The sequence below is a fragment of the Gracilinanus agilis genome, chromosome 6, assembly GCF_016433145.1.
Source record: "Gracilinanus agilis isolate LMUSP501 chromosome 6, AgileGrace, whole genome shotgun sequence".
NCBI lineage: Eukaryota > Metazoa > Chordata > Mammalia > Didelphimorphia > Didelphidae > Gracilinanus > Gracilinanus agilis.
In genome coordinates, this window is record NC_058135.1 from 192,228,960 (window position 1) to 192,245,822 (window position 16,863).

A 16,863-nucleotide genomic window follows, 5' to 3' on the forward strand; every position below is an offset into this window, starting at 1 on the left:
ATCCAAGGAGTAGAGACTCCAAAGAAGAACTCCAAAGGAGAAGCTTCCAGAAGTCCCTTGCATAGGAAGTTCAGGACTTTTTATAGTCCTTTTATCCATGTCACTTCCTGTCCCTTCCCCACTTTATGGGAACCAATTGCAGCCTTTCAATTTGCCTAGCATTGCCAGGGGGTGGGGGTGGGGAATGGTCTCTGGAGTTGTCACCCACTCTAGCAAGTGATTTGTGAACTCTCATACTCAGTGACTGGTAAGGTACTAAGTAGGGGTACTTGAGTTTTTGATTGATTAACTTAAAAGTTGCTGATTGATAGACAAAGAGAGTTTGATTCACTTTTCACACCAGTAAAATATCACCCAGCTCTAAGACCCAACTTACTCATCAGGCTCTGTATTATCATAACAAGGAAGACAAGGAAGAGGGGGCAACAGTATTCAGAAGACCAAGGACAAGACAGATCGGTATTTGCCCTGGGGCTATTAGAACCATCTGTATTTAAGGCAAACCAGTGCTAGTCATGGGACTGGAGTACCCAAAATTGTCCAACCTGCTGCTTCTTTGATAGCAGAACTCTTCTGAGAAACGGGGGAAGAGATCTGTCTGCCCTAGAAAAATGGCTGAATGGGACACTGTGTCTAAGCTCAGATCCTCTTTCTAAGCTCAAAGCAAGAAGAAATGTGCCAAATAACAATAAAAAAGGGGGGGGGGAAGAGGTCCTCACAAGAAACCCCCCTGAAAGGAAAACTATCAAAGAGGGAGAGAACTGAGGAAAGGAGCCAACTAAGAGATGCCAATAGAACAAAGAGGTCCTGGGTGACCACCACTGATGCAATCTTCCCCACGTAGGCTCTGGAGCACATTCAGGTATTCAAGGACTATTTCCTCTGTTTTCCATTTGGTGAAAAAAAGGGTTTTTGATTGGTTGCTGAGTCAGAGCCTAGAATTCCTATAAAAGAGTCCCTGGAAAAAAAGGTGAGTCCTTGGCTGTGATGGAGGGAAGGCAGGAGAGAAGTCTCTGTGTGGGAAGAGCAACCTTTAGCTCTCCTCTCCCTGCCTCTCCCCATCCCAGGCTGCATCCCAGGTAAAGTAGCATCAACTATGGCTGCAATCTTTGAAAGATCAGAAGAATGGAGGTCCAATGAAAGAATCAATGGGAGAGTTTGCTGCCAGCCAAGCAAGGACGAGCAGAAAGGCAGCCTAGCCTGGCTATGCTCATAGGGAGTTGCTGTTCCAGAGCCTTTCACAGCATTCAAAAGAGAACTTGGTGGAGATACTTTGCTGTAACAGTTTTAAGTTTGAGCTCCCTTTACCCAGGGTCCAAGGTGGTATAAGTAAAGGATATTAGGAGGAATTATTTGTATGTCTGTTTTTGCTATATCTTCTCCATAAATATCCCTTTAAAAACTGTTAATTAAATGATACTGTAGCACTAATCATTGGTCCAATCAGTCACCTAAGGGAGATAATAAGTTGGGGGTTCTAAACCTTTTTTATGTTATGGAGTCCTTTGGTAGTCTGGTAAAACCTATGGGCACCTTCTCAGAATAATCTTTTTTAGTGCAAAATAGAGATATAATTACAAATGAAACCAAAGCCATCCAAGGTCATGAATCCTCTTAAATCTCTCCAGAGACCCTTTTAGAGTCCTTAGACCCCTCCCCATGTTAAGAATTATTGATAGTAACTATGGTGATTGATATTGGGGAAAGCACACCAGAATGGGGACTTGGATTGATAGTATTGAGAAAATTGTCCTGTTACTCTTTGAGTATCCTGGTCAATCAATAGAAACAATTAAAGCAATACATTATAAAAACAGAGGCTATAAAACAGTCCTCCTAAAAACCTATGGTTCACTCTCCTACAAAAAACAAAACAAAAAAGTCCATAGAAAGAATGGGAACAAATTTAGAGTATAACAGGAATGAAATAGATATGTACAAATACATATGTGTGTATATGTGCATGTAAGAATGCACATATACACACACACATATATATGTGTACATATATATACACACACAAAAGTGTGTGTGTATCTGTGGCCACATATGGCTGAAAGAATTCGCACCTTTGGCAGTGTAGGGTCCTGCTATCATTTCTCTCTTCTAGGCTTTTCAGGATGTTCTGTTGAGCTCAGTGTCTCTGCTGTGTGATCTGCTTAACTGGGCGACCTGGGTCTGCTCTCCTCTGCAGCTTGGCAATTATCTGCCAGTGCTGGTTTTCTCTTGAATCCATAGTTGACTCCCTTCTCTGCTGTCAAAAATCTCATTCCTAGAAGCTGTTTCCTGCCTAGAATGATGCTTTTCTGTGTTTGTGTCTCAAGAGAAAAGGCATAGCTCTGTTTCCTGTTGGATGCATCTTAACTATGCCTGAAACCCAAACTGTTCAACTGTCTTTTTAAGGCTACAAAGGCATGGCCAACCTTCCCATCCCCTACCCCCAGGCATTCCATAATTATATCTGGGTTGGCGGCAAGAGGAGATTACTAAGAGAACAACTTCCTATCACAATTCTCCCCCTCAGTCAAATATTTGCTGTTCCTAGCAAATCAACCAGGATGCTTTGGGTATATTTGTATGCACATTCCCAGTTCTCTAATGACAGGAAAACTTAACTATTATTGTTTCGAGTGCCTTCCTCAGTTTCTTGTACTAGAGAGTCCCAGAAAAATCCATGTTTATTATAGTTGTAAAGGTGGGAGTTGGACCCTTACCAACTGATTTCCCCCAGCCTAGAACATAATCATAGGTAATGAGGTATTAATGTGTTAACAACTGTGTTATCCCTTTATGAAGTATGATCACATCCATCTTACACTTAGTTTAGTACCTAATTATCTGTGATTATATCCTGTGCTAGGGGAAATCAGTGGGTCAGGGATCAACTCATTCCCTTCCCCCCTTCTCACAGATAACTTCACAAATTGGGAGGGGAAAAACGAGATAAAATAGACTTTAGATAGTGAATAGGGAGCTTAATTGGTTTCTTTTTTTTCAGCATTTCATGACACCTTTATAAAAACTGATAGCACATGGGGGCATAAAGAATTCATAAATAATTGCCAAAAGACAGAAATATTAACCTCTTTAATGTTAACCTAGTTTTCCACCTGCCATGACACTACCCAGGTGCCTCTATCTATCTGCCAGCATACTTACCTGCTGCCAGGACTTTTTGATGCCAACAGTCTGCTTTCTTGGATCTCTGCCACTAAATCATACTGATGTTGTTCTCCACATCCAACTGGGACATAAAATGGCACTGTATGGACCTCCCTGATTCCGACCATTCACCTATATCAACCCTAATATGTTATTTGTTGACAAATTCCTCAGTGATTCCACCCACTTGGCTAGACTTCCTCCTCTTCCCCTTCCTTACCTGAATCCTTTCCACTTTGCTGGTCCTGCTTTGGCAAGCCAGGATCAACAGTGTAACATAGCAGCCAAAAAATGTTGGTTGGGCCAAATGATGAGAAGCATGGTATCCAAAATGAGAGAAGTGATAATCCAGTTAATCATATCATTTCTGGAGCTTTGTGTTCAGTTCTAGGTACCAAATTGGAGAAAGGACATAAAGAAGCTGAATCACATTCATAGGAGGGGGACCAGAATCATAAGAAGACAAAAGACCATAACGTTTGAAGATCAGTTGAATGAAATAGGGATGTTTAACCTGGATAAGGGAAGACTTAAAGAAGATAGCTGTTTTTTTTCAAAGGTGTGAAGGGCTGTTATGTAGGAAGGAGGTTAGATATATTCTTCTTGGCCCCAGAGGACAGAGCAAGGAATGGGAAGAAACTGTGGAATTCCATTTGATGGAAAGAAAAACTTTATAATTAGCCATCTCAAAGTGGAATGGGTATTCCCATTCCAGGAAGTTGTGGATTTTCCCTCTTAGCTTGCCAAAGTCAGTTATATGGGATAACTCTCATTCTCAGTTCTTAAATACATTCTACTCTATATATCACACATATTTATCTTTCTACATGGGAAGCTGTATGGCTCAATGGGAGAGAACTGGCTTCTGAGTCAGCAAGATATAGGTCAAGGCTTGCCTCTGATACATATTATCTACAAGACTGCGCAGATCATTTAGTCTCTCAGGATGCCACTCAACTTTTTTGATTACATAAGTTATAGAGTAGTCTACATTGGTAGAGGGTATTACTTCTTCACTGGAAGTTCTCCCTACCAACAAAAACTCTGGTCTAATCAAAAATGTAAAATCTACCTGCTCTACTTTCCTTTTGAATAATCTATCATATTGTTCTCCTTTGGCCCCTGATTTCTTCATTTTACCTTTTTCTTGAAGAAAGCATCCCACCTGGAGTCAGATGGATGCATATCAAAGCATACTATCTTTCACATCAGTGTATTTATAATTTTATTTTGGGGTTTTGGTTTTATATAAGTATGCTCTTATAACAATGACCGATATCGAAATGTGTTTTGTATGATAATAAAAATTAAAAAATGAAACAAAACATCCCATCTCTTGCAGGCAGTGGGTTTCTAGTGTTAGGTGATCAAAAGCTCTTGAACGTGCAATAAACAAAAATTTATTTATTTTTTCTCTCTCTTCTATCTCCCTCCTTTGTGGAAGGAAAGGGGGAAAAACCTTGTAACAAATATATATAGTCAAGCAAAACTAATTCTTGCATTGGCTGTGTCCAAAAATATCTACCTTATTTTGCAGTTCATTTCTTCTCTACAGAAGGTGGGTAGTGTACTTGTCTCTGGCCCTCTAATGCTGGGATTGGTCATTCCACAGATCAGAGTTTTTAGGTCCTTAAGTTCTAAGTTCTTTGTCTCTACAGCAATGTTGTTACTCTATACCAGTGATGGGCAAACTTTTTAAAGAGGGGACCAAAGGAAAGGAAATGCTCATCTGTCAGTCTGTTTTTAAGGCAACTCTTTTGAAGTTTTATTGTATTATATTCATCAGATTAGGAATAATGTTCATGCCTGATAGAACATTTCAGGGGGCTACATCTGGCCTGTGGGCTGTAGTTTGCCCATCACTGCTCTATACCCTTTTGGGGTTCTACATCAGTTCATGTGAGTCTTCCCATGTTTCTCTGAAATAATCTCTTTCCAGCTTTGACTTTAAGTTAATCAAGTACATGTTAATCACTCCACTAAGTAGAGTTGGGATGAATTTAAAATTTAGGGAGCCTACCTGGGGAGACAGGGCACATGGAAGGTATTGACTATGAGTCTTAGGGAGAGGTCCCATGGTTCTTAGGAGGATGCAGAAAAGCAGATGGTAATTTGGCTTCTTTAGTGTCATTTACAAAGGATAAAATCACATTTGTTTCTGATATTGAATTTTTTGACAATGCCAAGGACTTTGGTGGCTTGACTGAAACAGACAATTGGAAAGTTCTAAGAATGAGGGCATAACATTTGAAAATGAAATACCTGGAGGCTCCTAAGGGCAGAGCTCTGTCTTAAAGTAAGACACGTATGAATCTGATGGAACTTGCTCATCTCTCAAACATTACAGAATATATGGAGGGAAAACTACAAGGGTCATCCCCAAAGTCCAGATGAGGACTCAAAAGCAGTCCCATCAAAGAGTGTGGGCAACCGCTCTAAAGAACAACATGTTTAGAAGTGTTTCTGCTATGCTTGTAAAATCAAGTACTTTATGATCACATTTCATAAATATATTAAAAGTCAAATGAGAATGTGAGACGTGTTAGCCATGTATGACTTTCTTCCACAAGCGGCATATGACTGGCTCCTGTCTCTGATGAGGCTGATGATGGGACAGTCTGACAGACGCATCCTGGGGTGATAGAAAGAACGTGCTGACCTGGGAATAATCTCAGCTCAAATCCTGGCTCTTGCCTTTGTGAGATGTGTGACCCTAGGCATATCATATCATCTTTATGACTTCAAATCACTGATCCATCAAGTGGAGGTGATGATAATAGTCACATCATATCCCAGGGCTGTTGGGAAATCTTTCCTGTAACCTTTAAAGTGTGATCTAATTGGGATGGCATTGGTTCTGTGATTTCATGGGGAAAAGAATTCCTTGTGAGAAGATCTTCTCTGCTACTGCACTTCTCTGCAACTTTAGAGTTGTCTGAGAGGTTAACTTGCCCGGCGTCACATAGCCTAAGGTTGAACCAGAAATAGAACTGAAATATGTAACATTTATGTATATGCTGTTTTTTGCATTAGAATGTAAGTTCTTTGGAGGCAGGGGCTATTTCTGCTTTTTCTTTTGTCCCGCTGACACAGTATAATTCCTGGCACATAACAAATGCATGATGGCTAGTGGAACATTAAGGGAAAAAAGTGAATGGCATAGTTCCTCTCTTAAGAATCTTCACTAAATATAAAGGTCAATACACCTAGTAAACAAATGATGATTCTATAAAATGAAAGAGCATAAATATATAAAACAAAATTTGCTAAGTGAAAAGAATAGAAGATATACAAAGGATCATGAAACTGGATTTGAAAGGAGAAGATGGAGACAAGGATGGATCTGAAGATTTTAATCTGAGTAACTAGGAGATAATATTACCACAAAGACAAATAAAGAAGGTTAGGGCAAATTGTTGAATCTTGTTTGCCTCAGTTTCCTCATCTGTATAAGGAGATAGAAAAGGAAATGGCAAATCATTCCAGTATCTTTGCCAAGAAAACTCCAAAAGGAGAGACGAGTTGTACACAATTGAAAACAACAAAGAAGGGAAACTGGTTTGGGGAGAAAGGTGATAAGTTCAGGATTTTTTCTTTTTTTTTTTGGCATATTGAATTTCAAGGTGATGATGGAACAAAGATGGAACTATTCATCATGGAATTTTTATGTGGGTCCTGTGACCTCAAACAAGCCTGTAAACTCCTGTGACAGCAGAGACCATGTTTTAATGTCTCTTTATATCCTTGGTACCTAGCACAGTGCTTTACACTCAGTGATTGTTAATTACAATGAATTAATCATGGTGCCCTGGGACATCTCACATAGTCTTGTCTCGTCTTGCCTAGTTAGCTTTTCATGTGTTTTATGCCTTGTCTCTACAACTAGATTATAAATTCTTTGCCAATAGGGACGATGTCTATCCCCCAAAGCACACGTATTTGATTGATTAGACATGAATCATGTCAATCAACCTAAATGAGGGGAAAAATGAGAAAAGCAGAAATCAAAGCAAAATTAACCACAAAATAAAAAAACATATTTCTTTGTCTTATGTGGCAGGTGTGTTATAATATCATAGGAGAAAAGAATTTAAGAACATAAGTTTCTAAAGGGTAAAGATCATGCCATACTTATATTCCACATCATTCCTCATAGTGAGAGCCCATGGCTATTAACATGTTCAAAAATGGGTAAGTAATTAGCAGAGGCCTAGGGTTTGAAATTACACTTTAGAGGAATGTAAATATTCACATGAATACTGAATATCAAAAATGCTATGCTTGATAAAACTTATGAGATTAAAGATGAACTAATTTGACCCAGGCTTTTTGCCAATGAGGAAAGTGAGGCCTAGAGAAATTAAATGACTTGGTCATGGTCATATATATTACCAGAATTGGGATGACATCAAATTTTTTAATGACCAATTCTGTCCTTTTGCCATGTCTTAGCATTATTTGATACCTACCATGCATCTAAATGATGTTTCATTGCGCCAAGACTAGTAAGCATGGATTTTAGTTTATAGCCTGCAAAAAGTAGTTAAGGAGTCACCATAGCTATAGCCAGGAGCAGAAATGAGAACTTAGGACATCTAGCCTATTTCCTAGGTTGCTTCCTCCAAAGCAGAAAACTCAATTTTTAGAGGATAGGAACCATTAAAAACTAAATTCCAATTCAACTACCAGAGATTATCATATGGAGCATTTTTATGAAATTTTTGGCAATCAGTGCTAGCTGTCTAATAGAAAAAAGACATTAAAAATATATTAGTTGGGGGAAGCTGGGTAGCTCAGTGGACTGAGGGTCAGGCCTAGAGAGGAGAGGTCCTGGGTTCAAATTTGGCCTCAGATACTTCCTAGTTATGTGACCTTGGGCAAGTCACTTAACCCTCATTGCCCACCCTTACCACTCTTCTGCCTTGGAATCAATATACAGTATTGATTCTAAGACAGAAGATAAGGGTTTTACACACACACACACACACACACACACACACACACACACACACACACATATATGTACATATGTATATATATGTCATTGAGAAAATAATTTTATTTACTCAAAAATGTATTGCTGAAGCCACTATATTCCAGCAATTTGAGAACTGGACATTAGGTAACTATTTTTTCTAAATTTGTATTATTTTCACGATGGCTTTCTTAAGGAAAAGATGAGTTTAGGTTTGTAGAACACAGTGGCATGAGATTAGCAGTAAAGAGAATTCTAGAATCTTAGAAAGGAGGGTTAATCTGAAAAAAAACCTCAGGGATTGTTCGGCTGTCTGTCTCTCTCTGGATTTAATCCTGGAGAGTGTGGATGCCAAGTCCTGGGAGTTGGACCCAATCCTGTGTTACTGCTGTGTTGCTGGTTTGGTGCTGTGTGTCCTGAAGAAGATCTGAGGCAGCTGTCTAAGATAAGGTCCGAGTCCATTTGGGCTTAGGATCTGTCCCTGGATCCCTGCCTGATCTGGTATTGGCCAGGATCTCCCATAACCCCCAGAGGGTTAGGGCAGACCAGGTATACAGGGCCTGGGATTACAGCTTAGTCTGTCAGGGAGATGGGCTAGGACCTTAACTCTAAGAAGATCCTTCATGCGAAGGCTTCATATTTTGGGGTTCTTTAGTTAGTAATCTCAGCATTAATATTTCCCTTCACCTTCTCAACCTTTCCCTACTTTAATAAGATACACTCCCCGTTACTGTGTTTCATTATCTGTGTACTGGTCCCAGACCAGGCTCTGCCCTGGCTGGGTTCTGTTGGCCTTTCCAAACCATAGTTAACATCCTGATACTGGCCCGTCCTAACCATCTGGTCCCATCCCAATACCACCCTCATGCAGCCGTGTTGATCCAATACGGCTTTGAGTTTATGAGGTGTAAATGGCTCAGGTGCCTTCAAGGGGAGGTTTAGTTAAGTGACAAAGTGCAGAAGCTGGTAATGCACATTTGCCCAAAGGGATTCCACATCTGCCTTAACTAAATTGCTCCCTCCAAAATAGCTGCAAGGGGGCAATGGGAGAGTAAATAAAAGGTCAATTGGAAGATGAACACACGGCTGCTACAAGTAATGATTCTTTTTTAGAGGCGGGGTGGAGAACGCCCCAGAAAATTCTACCAATTTATGTATCATAATATTATTTCTTAAACTTGTCCAGGGCTATATATATAGAGAGAGAGAGTGGGTAAAGTATCGGCCTGGGAATAAGCCCCAGTTTCAAATGTCATCACAGGCACTAGCAGTGTGACCCTGGGCAAGCCACATCCTTTCTGTGGGACTTAGTTTCCTTATTTTGCGAAGGCTGTGGAGCTCCTTTTAGAACAGTGCAATTATAGGGATGAAATAGATAAAGGCATTATATTGATTTATGGTGATCAGAATATTTATGTATACAAAAAGTAGCCCAGGTTAAGATTCTCAAGAGAAAATAGACTAAGCACGAAGGACAATTTTGCATGTAATTCTAACAAGATTGTACTCCTAAGGGCAGCAAAGATCTGAATGACTGTTAAAAATGGTCAAAACCAAGGTGAAGAGGGAGGCCTTCGGAAGCCACATGAGATCAATAGCAATCACTAACTCTGTCTAGTGCCCCCTCTGTACCTTATTCCTCCTCTCTAATCCCCTTTACTAGGCCTTACAACAAACAAGTGGAGCAGGCGCGATGAGCCTGTCTCAGTCACTAGGGAGGGCAGCCTCTGAGCTTCCTGGGTGGGGGGCTAAAAGGGCTTGAGATAAGGCTGGAACTTAGATCTTCATGAAGCTGATAATTCTGGCATGACTCCTTAGGCCATGCTCCTCTTGAGAGGAGACAGAAAAACCTGTAAGGAATTGCTACAAAAGCTCCAAAGGCAGGGCAATCTGGAGCCAAGTAGTGTAGGGTCAAGTAGAACTACATGCCTAAATAGTCTTGGAAGTATCACTGTATTTTATCTACTTACATCATTATAATGTCCTATTTAAGAAAACAAGGCAGCAGCCAGGTGGCACAGTGGAAAGAGAGCCAGGCCTGGACTCAGAAGGCTGAAAGTTCAAATCTGGCCTCAGGTACTTCCAAACAGGGTAGGTAAGCCACTCAACCCCCATTGCCTAGATCTTGCTGCTCTTTTGTCTTAGAATACTAAGAAAGTAGGTATGGAATTTAAGGGGGAAAAAAAAGGAAAATAGGATTCTGGAATGGGGGGAGGTGGTCACCAGTCAGGTTGGAATGGGGAATCTGAGAAACTAGAAACAAGATGGACCTGATCAAAGAGTTTGAGGTGCTGTTGCCCTGCCCCGTGTGGGAGCATGAAGTGGACATGACCGAGAGCAGCACGAATAACACACTGAGAATGTCCAAGTCCTCATCAATCAGCTCTACAGGGCCCTAGCCCTGGTGAGGGGGGGCTGGAGTACCACAATTTACCCACAAGATCCAGGATTTGTTTGGCTCTTTCCTCTGAGGATTCCCTGGTGTTTCACAAGAAGACCTGGGATGCCTATCCTTGCCCCCAAACTGCCATCACCCATATGTGATGGGTGATTTCTTCCTCAAGATTAAAACCTGGTATCACCAAGACATGGGGACTTGGGACAAAGTTCATTTTCTTGTTGCAGAGACACAGAAGGTGGTTCAGATTGACATTGCTGATTGCACCCAGGGAACGATGAGAATCTTGCCCTTTTCAGGTCTGTCAAAATAGGACATGATCCCTGGGAACCCAAATGGCAGACAGAATCATTGAAACGTCCGCCCCACGTGTGTGCCTTTGAACGAGTGAATGTCAGGTTCTGATGGTAGGGGCTCCAGCGACAAGTGGGGAGCTTCATCCACAAGCAAGAAAAGCAGCTCTTCATCACTTCCACAGGCAGCTGTTCTTTTGGTTGGATCAATGGGTTGATCTGTCCACAGAGGATATATAAAACCTGGAGGAGACCCAGCAGGAATGGGACCAGATGTAGAAGATGAGGCTAGTGAGGGGAGTGAGAACCAGTGACGAATGGAACTTCAGCCAGGCCTAAGTAGGTATCTGCCCCAAGATGGAAAATTGAAGGGAATTTGGTTCAGTGTTGACCTACTAGGCATGAAGAAAGAATGAAATTGTTGCTTTTGGGGTGGGGTGGCAGGGATGAGATGCCTTTCTGTTCCTCTCCAGCTCTGTCCCATTTTAGTCTTATGCCCCAGAACTTTTCTCATTTCCAGAGATACCCAGGGACTGAGAATTAGAATAATGTTCCAGGGCCAAACAGTACAAGCACTGCTCCTTTTCAAGTCTGGAAAAGACAGGAGTAGGGATAACGACCTATCACCATTCCTGGTGCCAATGGAGGCAATGTTACACAGTAATAAAGTCCACATGGGCCCTCAGGCAGAAAGAAGGGGGGGGAGGGAAGAAGGAAGGAAGGAAGGAAGGAAGGAATGGAAAAGAAAGATGAAAAGAAAATAGGAGATCTTTTTGAGAAATGTGATGAAATCACTTACTCCCTAGTCAGCTAGTGATCCCACTAGTAGGTGTACTCCAGTAGGCATAAACACAGAAAAGCCCAGTCTACCAAAATGTTCTTAGCAATACTTTTTGTAGTAGTTAAGAATGAGAAACAGCAAGTACCCACTGATTAGGAAATAGATGAACAGACAGTAGAACACCAATGAAATGGAATGATTGTGAAGTGAGATGATATGAGGAATTCAGAATAACATGAGATTTATATGAACTGGTACAGAGAACAGAGAATAAAATTTGTCTCTATCCTTTTAGTAGCAGTGAGAAGGTCACTATTGTCATTTGGTTTTGCTTAACTTGTTTTCTTTGTTCAGTTTTGGGGAAGATGAGGATCAGAGTGGGGAGTAGTGGTTTTGCTTTATATAGAAATGAATGGTATGAAAACAAAATATATCAATAAAACCTTTTGAATACCTTCTGCCTGAGGAGATCTGCTAATACCTGAAGATATTCTACACCACCTTTTGGAACTAGTGCATAGGATAACTTAAATTTGATTCATTGTACCAAGTAGGCAATGCTGCTTTACAAATTTCATGTAAACAGAACAAAGTTGGTTCCATTTATGCAGGAAACATCTCTACATGATACTGATTATTAAGATTTTTTCCCCCCTACCTATCCTACTTCAAGGTCCAGGGGGGTTCAGTGAATGAACACATGTTCCTACCCAGTATTAGGAATATTGTTTTTATTTTTTAAACAAAGATCCTCTTTTCTCTCCCTTGGGAAAGTAAGAAAAATAAAACCCCTATAATAAAAATATATAATCAAGGAAAACTAGTTCCTACACTAGTCATGCTTAAACATATATGTAAACAAACACAAATACACACACACACACACACATACACACACCTCAAACTTTACTGAGTCCATCACCTATCAAGAAGTGATAGGAATGTTTCATCACAAGTCCTCTAGGAATGTGGACAATCATCGAATTGATCAGAGTTCCTATGTCTTTCAAAGTTTATTGTTTTTACAATACTATTATTGTATAAATTGTTCTCCTAGTTTGGCTCACTTCATTTTGTATCAGTTCATACAAGTCTTTCCAGACTTTTCTGAAACTATTCCCTTCATTTTTTTATGGTACAATAGTATTTCATATAAATTCTTCAGCTATTCCCTAATTGATGGGCACTCCTTTTCCATTTCTAATTCTTTGCCTCTCAAGAGAGGTGCTATTAGTACTTTTGAATATGTGGATTCTTTTCTTCTTACTCTTAGCACAGTGTCCGGCACATAGTGCTATATAAATGTTAGCTACAATTATTATTAGGCCTAGTAGTAATATCAGAGTCATAGGGATATCATTGGTAGGAACCCCACAATCACGTTCTTAGCATTTCTCCCTTTACTGTGATATCATCTAGAGGCCAGAGCAGCTCCAGGATATCCTCAGGCAAGTATTCAGTCATTACACTTTATTTAAATATTCATTGAACTTCTTTAATATATTAGGCACTGATCTTACCTTTCCTTAGGAGCAAATAGTAGTGATTTCTAGCTGGAATCTAGCCAATACATTACCTTTCATCTCTCTTTTGTAGGAGGCAAATCAGCCCCATGGTTGAGACTAAAACCATAAATCAGAGCATACAAAGGACTTAATCCAAGTTGGGGCCTGCTCTTGGGCTTCTATTTCTTCATCTATAAGTGAACTAAAAACTTGTTAAAATCAGTGAGAGATTTTCTATAAAGTGCTATCTGGTGAGTTTTTTGGTCAAGAGCTGAGTTGTGTGACAGGTTGGGAAGGCAGGATAGATAGGGCAGAACAGGGCATTTGTGTATCCAAAGCAAGATGTCAAAATTCTACTCCCAAGGCTACAAACAAATCACCAATAATCAGAAATTTCAATCAAAACAATCTTTAGGCTTCATATTATATGCAATAAGTTGGCAAAGGAGACAAAAGATAAGAATACTCAGTGCTGCAATGGTTATAAAAAAATGGTTGTTCACATATACTATTAGCGGAGCTGTAAATCAGCCCAACCATTGGAAAGCAATTTGGATTTATGTGAAAAGAACTAAAATATCCACTCTTTGACCCAGAGATTCCACTGCTAGGAAAATATCCCCAATTTTGTCAATGACAAAAAAGAAAAACCTCACGTATAAAATATTTACGGCAGCATTTTTGTAGTAGCAAAGCACTGGGAACAAAAAGGATGCTCTTCAACTGGGGAATGTGGCACATGAAATGTTCTTGTGCTTTCTGAATATGATGAATACAAAGATTTACATGTAAAGACTGATGGAAAGTGAAGTAAGCCAAATCAGGAAAATGATATATAAAATAATTACAACATAAATTGAAATATCAAAACAATCAGACAGAAAAATGTTGTGAAACTACAATCAAACTTGTTCCCATAAAAAGGGATATGAAATGTTATAAAGAAGTAGGTAATCTAGGCAGGTCTCAGACAATTTGGGTAGTGAGGAGGGATAAAGGGGATATAGGTGATAGGAGAAGGAATGAAGGAGATAGCAGAGTGTAGGGAAGGATGAGGTGGTATATAAGAAGGTAGGGGAATGACAGGGAGTATACAGGAGGGCAGCTTAAACAGGCTTATTCCCCGAGGCTAGAGACAGAGGTTACTGGGGAGATAGGCTGAACCCTTCAGGCAGGGAAGGTATTTCTAAGGTACAAGAGGAATTTGGGCCAGACAGAAAAGTTTAGATGGAGGCTGTGGTTTCTCTTGTTGGTTTCTAAAGTCCCTCGAGGGAAGAGACAAAAGGTCTCCTCCCTGCCAGTGAAACTGAAGTCTTCAGGAAGTCTCAGGGAGATACTTCCTGTCAAGATGGATGCCTGCGGTTCCCTCAAGAAATAAAAGAAATGATTTCTTCCCTCTTCAGCCCTTGCCTTAATCTTCAATACAACGATTCACCAGAGGCTTGTATAGGTAACAAAGGGGATTTATTAAAGTCAGGAATAATCAGAGGGAAAGAGGTTTTAGGTTTTCTAACTGCTGTTAGGGAGAAGGGTGGTGTTGGGGGATGGGTTACAGGAGAGGGTTAGACTGAGAGTGTCAGGCTCTCCCAGTCAGGAAGGTTTGACTGCCTTTGAAGTAAAGTATTTATCAAATCACTAAATTAGGGGTAATTTGTTTTAGGATGCCCTACTTGCCTGCAGAAACTAAACCCACAATGTCCAATCACCAAGCCCACCCTTCCTCCCAGGGCCCAAAGGGAAATTCAGGGGAAATAGCAGGGATGTAATGGAGAGATCAGGGAGGGGTCCAGAGAAATCAGATAGGTCCAAATTTCCCCAAGACAAAATAAGCACAGGCCAATGCCGAAGCCAAAAGACCAGAGCCAAGCCAAAAAACCGAAGCCAACAGACTAAGCCAAAGCCCAAAAGCCAAAGCCCCCAGGCAAAGCAAAAGCCAGAAGGCAAAAGCCCCATCAGTTGGAACTTTAGCACTATTTATAGTCTCAGGCTCCTACTGACTTTCTGAAGATTCTAAAACCTCCAACTGCCAGGCTATGACAGTTTGAAATTGCAGAAGCAAAAGGCTTCTGCTAGCAATCTTGCACTACAGAAATCATCTCCTCCTATTTCTCCATACTACAGGTATAGAACACTCCATATAATGCATATATTGGTTTTGCTTTATTTTCCTTTCTCTTTAAAATTTCTTTGCTATAAGGAATGGCTCTTAGTGAGAAATGCAGATTTTTTTAAAACTTAAATTAAAAAGTAGTAATAACACCCCACTCTGATCCTGGAGTCCAGGCTTTGAACCTTTACTCCAATACTTTATTTACTTCAAGTATTATTAAACATCCAAATGCTAGGGAGTGTAATCAAATATATGAGCCCTTATTAAGTGTTCCCTGTTCTACCCGAAATGGTTTACCTATTGCTAATCTTGGTTTTGCTGAGAAGTATGCAAGAACTAAGGAATTCAAAGCTATTGAGGTCAAAGAAAAGGAGGGAAATAAGGGTGGGAAAGGTTAAGAAGTGGGCTGAAAACCCTGGTGATATGGAAACCTTGAAAATCAGATTATCCCTCCAGCCAGGAATCATTTTATAAAATGAAAGAGAGACTGAGTTTGAAGATATGCTAATGATAAGAAAAATAATTAAACTGGTTGATAATAAGAGGACCAAAGCTAATGAAAATAGAAGAGGGTTATAAATTCCTTAACTTGGAAGTAGCTAACTTTATTGTAAAGAGTTATTTTTAAATTTCCTTAAGTTTAGAAATCACGCAGAACTGGGGAGGAATAGTCAGGTCTCTATGCAAGAATAGGAACCTGAAACATACCACTCTTTACAACCTGGGTGAGGATTTTGGTTGTAGTTGGGCTGTGTTGCAGTGGAAGCCTGCTGTATAGTAGTCTATATAGTAGATCCCAATTTGTTGGTTGGGGTCTTCTCCTCTAATCCTCTCAAGTAAGAATAGCTAACATATTTTTCTTCTCTCCACACAGACCTACTGCTATATTTCATTAGTATGGTCCCTGGAAAATCAAAGCTTTGTGGTCTACCTTTCAATGCACAGAAGAGTGAATTAAAAGAAGTAGTCTCTATAGCTATTTGTCTTCTGTCCTCTATCTTTTATTCACTAGTGGCCTAAAAAGAGCCACCAGAGTATTCTGTACCTGGGTTCTTAGCTGAAAGCTCTTGGTACTGATGAATGTAAATGTTCTTGGGTGTTGATGAATTTGCATGCAGGTGCCCAAAGGTGATAAGGAATTCTATTATCTTGTGAAGTACATAGAACCTCTGCACACCTATATTGAAGTACACTACAGGGCGTGATGGATGCCCTCAGAAGGCCTTTGGGACATTTATGATTTACCTTTTTAATGTTCACCTGCATATAAATGTTTGCAGACTCCAGTCATACCACTTATTAAGCCAAGTATGACTTCCTGGTATGATTTTTAATCTGTTTATAAAAGGAAATATTTAAACAGAGCTGCTCACACAATAGCAAAGTTCAACAAATGATTTTAATGTACACATTTACACTTGTATTAATCCTATATCCATTTTCACTGTGTATGCAAAGCAACTTAATCACAGAATGTTAGAACTGGAAGGGACTGGAGTATCTGGATTATTATTACCCATTTTTATAAGTAGAGAAACTGAGATCTAGAGAAGATCCAATGCCACATGGTTGGTAAGTGGGAAAGCTGAAACTCAAATCCAAGTATTTGGACTGAAGACCCAATACTCTTTCTATTAAA

At 40.0% G+C, this 16,863-nt stretch overlaps 1 pseudogene; it reads left to right on the forward strand.

Moving 5' to 3' along the window:
- Nucleotides 1-10,401: 10,401 nt before the first annotated feature.
- Nucleotides 10,402-11,107, forward strand: LOC123252179 (annotated as a pseudogene).
- Nucleotides 11,108-16,863: the final 5,756 nt, after the last annotated feature.